Source organism: Pinus tabuliformis, chromosome 9, assembly GCF_031772625.1.
Source record: "Pinus tabuliformis cultivar Carrire ecotype Pingquan chromosome 9, CPIR1, whole genome shotgun sequence".
Classification (NCBI taxonomy): Eukaryota; Viridiplantae; Streptophyta; class Pinopsida; order Pinales; family Pinaceae; genus Pinus; species Pinus tabuliformis.
Window position 1 is genome coordinate 1,989,617,177 of NC_142307.1, and position 6,640 is coordinate 1,989,623,816.

Here is a 6,640-nt window from a genome sequence, read left to right on the forward strand (position 1 = left end):
CAGCTTTTCAATCCTGGTTAATGGTTCACCCTCGGAGACTTTCACTCCTTCAAGAGGCTTAAGGCAGGGAGATCCACTCTCTCCCTTTCTTTTTATACTCATGATGGAAGGGCTGGGACGAAAAATCAGACATGCCAAGGTAGTGGGTTCGGTCAAAGGTCTCCAACTTTCTGAAGAGGGTCGTGCTTTAACACATCAACAATTTGTGGATGATACCATGCTATAAGGGATACCCACGGCTTCAGGTTTGGAGGTAAATCTCTCTAAATCTAATTTTTTTTTCTTTAATACTCACATTGCTATTCAAAGAAATATAGCCAAAATTCTGGGCTTCCAAAGGGAGCTCCTCCCCTCGAAATATTTGGGAGTTCCTCTCACTGCCAAACCCTTACACAAGAGCATATGGGAACTTGTTATTAACAAATTGCAAGACAAGGTCAGGAAATGGACCTATAGATCTCTAAATTTGGCTGGTAGGTTAGTGCTAACCAAAGTTGTCCTTCAATCCATCCCTGTCTTTATGCTATCTGTTCTCCCAGCTCCTCAAAGTGTCCTACATCAGCTCAGATCCATTCAGAGAGACTTCCTTTGGGGCAAGGGGGAGGATCGTAAGAAATGGGCCTTGGTAGCTTGGGATAAGATCTCCAAACCTAAGAGCTTTGGTGGGCTAGGTTTGGATGACCCTGACTTACTCAGAAAGGTTCTAGGTGCCAAATTATGGTGGCGATGGGTTAAAGAGCCAGAGGCGCAGTGGGCAACCATTTGGAAAGAAAAATATGCTAGCACCTGGCATAACCATGATCTAATAAGAATGTCAGGTCACAGAAAGGGCTTGCACATTTGGAACAAAGCCTAGGATAATCGGAGTTTGGTCCAAGGAAATAGCTTCTGGGAAATCAGAGAAGGAAATCTCAGCCTGTTTTGGGAGGACAGATGGCAACAAGAACCTATTTTATTAAACGAAGACCTAAGGGATCTCAAGGAAAACACTGATAGCAATAGACTTTCTAAGGTGAAAGACTTTTGGGAGCAAACCAATAACAATGATAAATGGAGAATCTGGAGGAATTTTGATTTTAGGGATAACAACACCCTGAAGGCTAAAGCAGAAACTCTTAAGGAAATGTTAGATCAGAGGAAGATTCTGAAATCTGAGGGCCACGATCAGCTGAGATGGGGCAACAATAATGAGGGGGTTTTTAACCTCAAGGAAGCAAAGCTCATTCTCCTTGACCTTAATTCTCAATTTCCAGACAAAACCTGGCTTAACCTTTGGAGACACCAGGGCTGGATGAAAATTAAACTTTTCATGTGGCTCGTTCAGCACAGGAAAATTCTGACCTGGGACAATATTAGGAAGAGGGGCATTTTGGGACCTTCCAGATGCCAGCTTTGTGAAGCTCATGAGGAAACTATGGAGCACCTTCTCAACAGTTGTATGTTCTCCTCTAGTCTGTGGGACTCTTTTGCTTTTATTTTCCATCAGACGGATAGAGACAAAAATAACATCTGCAACACCCTGACCAACTGGAGGAGAGATTTTTCAGACAATGAAGTTCTCGCCACTGCTTGGGCCCTCTTTCCAAGCTTCATTGTTTGGAATGTTTGGAAAGAGAGGAACAACCGAATCTTCAAAGATGAAAAGAGAACTTCCCATTGCATTTTTGAGCTGATCTTAAAATAGCTCAAGGAAACGGTTAGTACCATAGTGCGAAATCTCCCCAAGAACCCTCCTTCGGCTACTGACCTGAGAATTCTCTATGAACTGGGCCTGCAAGGCATCTCTCCTCAGGGTCTGGATAGAAATCTTATCTCCCTGAGGGATGCAAATGATTTCTGGCATCCTCCTCCAAAGGGTTATCTGAAATACAACATAGATGGAGCTTCAAAAGGCAACCCGGGTACAACTGGTTATGGAGGGGTGCTTAGAGATGAGAATGGTAGTGTCCTCTTCATCTTCCACTATCATCTGGGACATGCTACTAATAACTTGGCGGAATTGATGGCTATGGAGCAATGTTTGGATTTCCTGAGTCAGGAAAACAGGCAAAATGTGATAGTGGAGGCTGACTCTGAACTTATTATCAATTCAGTCAAGAAAATCAGTGGGGGTACTAAGCCAGAAAAAGTCTCAAAAAATTGGAGACTAATTTAGGGCTTTCAATGGATTCAACACCACCTTCAAAGCCTCCGTACAGTAGGCTTTAAGCATGTCCGCAGGTCGGCGAACAAATTGGCAGATTTGCTAGCCAACCAAGGTGTTATCAGCACAGAGAATAGAGTGGCATCAAAATGGCATGAGCTGCCTCAGAGCAGGTTAAAGGCGGTTTTACAGGAATAGGCAGAAAATGATAAGTTGGAGTTTAGAGACAGAGCCTTGGACCAGGAATCAAATTGACTCGACCTTTGCATTTAACACCTGCATGTGTCATCAATATCTGATAAACGGTTCTATGGCGTGGAGAAAACCTTGTCTGGTCACTCATATTCCCAAAGTAAGCGAGAGGAAGATCTTTGTTTATCGTGGGGAACGAAATGAGTCCCTCAGGTCTTCGTTCAGTGACAAGCCTCTCATCTTTTCAGGGTTCCAGGTTCAGGCGAGGGAGATCCACATGCGCAGGAAGAGCCCTGTTTTTTCCGGATGCCGGATTTTTAAGAAATTGGGGTCTTGGCATGGAATACCGCCCCCCAGGCGGTTTCTGGCTGATCGCACCACTTTCAATTGGGAAACGGTTTTGGAGATTTCGCAGCGATGCCATTCAACCTCCAACACGTGGCAGGGTGAGGGTTCCAAAAACCGCCCTTCCCCGCACACTAATGTCAGACCATCTTGTCTGGTGCGATATCAATCTCATCCGTTGGATTTAGTTAATGGGGATCAACGGTTGAGTCGGATCTTGCAACTTGGGGGGCAGGACCATTAAACTTCGGTCTTTTTGACTGAGTGATTTCTTCCTTGGCCGTCGATCTTAGTGCTTTTTTTGGACGGCTTAGATGGTTCGGGCTTTTTCGACAGCGGTGAAGCGGGAAAGTTCACGGGCTTTCCGGGAGCCAGGTTACATTTTTGTTTGTTTTTCCTTGGGTTCAGGTTTCCTTTGTAAGGCTAAAAGGTTTTGACCTAGATGTCATGGGCTCTACACTTGTAAAAATTGTACACTATTTTTTCGGTTTAATGAAATAGAAGGATCCACACTTGCTTTAGCAAAAAGAAGACAAGGATGGGGATTTGCAGTACATGTGCTTCTCTTAAATAAAAAAGGGACAAATGTGAAGGGTCAGAAAGAGGTAAGCATTCATAACTTTAACTTTTAAAATTGTATAGTCATCAACTATGAAAACATATTTCTTAATGGCTTTCTTTTATGTTGTGTAGATTCAATTGTCAAAGAACTTCAGGAGCATCGCGAACAACAAACAAACGAAAGGAAAAAGTTGTACAAGCATCGAAAGAAGTGTTATGATAATCCAAATAAATATTTGGGTTTGATAATTGATGGTATGGACCAGAAGAAAACACTTTTACCACATTTTGTTCGCACACCCAAAAATTTACAGGAGGAAAATTTTATTCAGTATCACTTGGTCGGTTGTATGGTCTTCAATGGGAAAATGTTGCCAAGGGTGTACTTCACAGCTCCAAATATTCATAATGATGCAAATCTGACCATAACCATAATTCATGATGTGCTTTCTCATTGGTCTGGTAATCTTCTTGAAGTTTTGTATCTACAATTGGACAACACTTGCTGTGAAAACAAAAATCAGGTTGTTTTTGGATATCTAAACATGCTTGTTGAATTGAGATTTTTTCAAAAGGTAAAGGTTGGTTTCCTTCTTGTTGGGCACACTCATGACTATATTGATCAGATGTTCAGTCGTTTTTCAGTCACATTGAGGAGGAAAGAAGTTGGGAACTTGCCATCATTAATTGAATGTATTAAGAAATCATAAATGCCAGAGCCTACTTTTGATGTGTTGGAAGAAACTGTTGACATGCGAAGGTTTATTCTGAGATCATATGGTGAGTGGAAATGCATTGAAAAACTTAATGACATTAGCTTCCAACATCAATTTCGTATCAAAAATATTGATGGGAAAACACTAATATGGGGCAAGAAGTATTCAACTACTGCAGAATGGGCACTGCCATCAGGTTTGCAATTTTTGAAGTTCATTCCAGATCATCCAATATTTGGATCAAAAATATTGTTATTACAATCAGTTGGTGAAGTTCATAATGCACGCAGACAAAATAGAGATATAAATTATTTTGATTTCCTAGAAGAAATTAAAAAATGTATTAGATATACATATGAGTACTTTGACATTGCTGATTCAGTTTGGTTGGAGTCATTTTTCAATTATCAAAGTGATATCATTTCAACAACAACAAATGAAGATATACCTTTGAAAAATCCATTTATTTGGCCACAAAATGTGTCAAATGAACATGAGGAAATAAACATTGTTCAACAACAACAATCTCAAGGTATTATTAATTCTTCACAGTAGAGGAAAGAGAGATGTATATTGGTTCCAGAAGATCTCGTGCACAACGTGAAGCCACGGAAGACCTTTACAGGGGTTCAGTACAGGATATTAAGGAGTGTTGCATGATCGCAGTGCTAGCAGATGGAGATCCCAATGGCTATCCATTCTGGGTTTCTAAAGTTATAAAGGTCTTTACAGAAAATGAGGATGTTACAAGTGTTGAAGTACATTGGTATGCCATAAATACACACCCATTCAATGGTGTGTATAAGCTAGAGATGGTAGTTGACAAAAAAAATGGCGGAAAGAGAAAAAGAAAGGGTACAAATATAAATCGTCGTTGCACAAACATATTAAAATTGGAGGATGTTGACATACTTGTTTATGACTTCAATTTAACAAAGAGAGGAACTCTTCACTTCAAGACAATAGAGATTCTGAAAAGGTTGTTACCAAAAGGAACAGTGTTGAGATGGGAGTCTACTGAAACCAGTCGTAGATCTAGAAGAATTTTGAAACCTGAAATGGTGGGCATGCATGTGGACTCAGATGGGGCACTAGTTGATGAAAGAGAAGAATATGGAACATCTTCGTCAGCATCCAGTCACTCATCTAAAGATGTGAATTCTAATGGTGTGCAAGAAAATATGAGTGATTTTGAATAATTGTTTAAGACAGTTTATATAACTGATGTATGCATCGTATCTTGAAATAAAATTTTTGATTTCCATATGGTGTTAAATGAGAAGTTATGAGGCATTTTTATGTTGTTGGATTATATGTCTTAATTATGATAATTTTTATTGTTTAAAATATCTACAATGCAACATTAAATTAGAGATATAATGTATGTTTTATTCAATATACAAATAATGACTTTTGAATTCATTTAGTGATGTAATTTGTTCATAATGTCATGGTTTTTTAATTTTATAGTTGAAAATTTTTCAATTTCTTTTGTATCTAGCATGTTATGGTTGAGAACATGTTGAATTTATACTTAGAAAATAAAAATGATATTCTACCAAAAACATTAGTGTGTTTTTTTCCTCATAAACAACATTGTTTGGCACATAAAAATTTGGTTTTACTAGCATTTTTTTAAAATTTTGAAGATTGACTCTAAAAAAAAATCATCGTTCCAGTATCATCACTTTTTTGTTTTCAAGCTATATTTTGCATGAAAATTTCGTTTTCACTGCCATTTTTAAAACATGTTCAAATTTGACCCTAAAAAAAAAAACCATCGTTCCAGTATACACACTTTTTGTTTTTAGCACTGTTTTGATGTTTTTTCGGGGTTTTTTGTCCAGAGTTCCCGTTTTGAGTTTAAAGTTCCTGTTTCAAAGTTTACATTGTTTTCATTATTTTGCTAGGGCATTTAGTTTCTTGCAAAAAAATCATATCTGGTTGTTCCTTTTTGACTTTTTTCTTTAATAACCACTGTTTCTTTAGGCTATTTAGCCCTCTAGCATTCCATGAAAGTACTTTCATAATTAACAAATTTTTAGGAAGTGAGTGTGAACGCCTCAAGGGCTTTCATCTTACCTGAGTTTAGGAGCATTTGACCGAGCTCTTGTAATGCTTCATTGTTTGTTCTTCTTCCTCGTTTTTTCCGGTGCTTTGGGTTGGTTGTGGTTTGATGCAGTCCTTGAGCTCTCACCCCTAGACCCTTTGCTGTTCCCAAGCTTCTTTTCTGCATGTCCATTTCTGCTTGTTGTCTTGCTATGAATAACATGTTGATTCTGTTCACCTCCTCTCCAAATATGTGTTCTATGCCTTTCTTTTTCCATTGTTCTACCATGTTTGATAGATCCATACCCTCCCGTTCTAGAATGTCACTTAGCTCCATATCCTCGAGCCCCATTTCACTAGTCATCATTTCTGAATCTTCTTCCAGTCCTTCTGTTGGTCCAGGAGCAAGTGGGATGTTGCTTGATGGATTGGAATTGGGGTCTTGTGTCCTTGGTGTGATTGTGGTCTGGCTGTCTCGCAGTGGATCTTGCTCTTGATTGGTGTCCTCTAGTTCCATCTCTGATTCCAACACCTCAAATGCATTGCCTGTGCTTCTGATGGATGTACTTGCTTTATTTTGTTGCCTTTTGTTTGCTCGTTGTCTAGCATGAGGTCGAATAAAAGCCTCCTTATT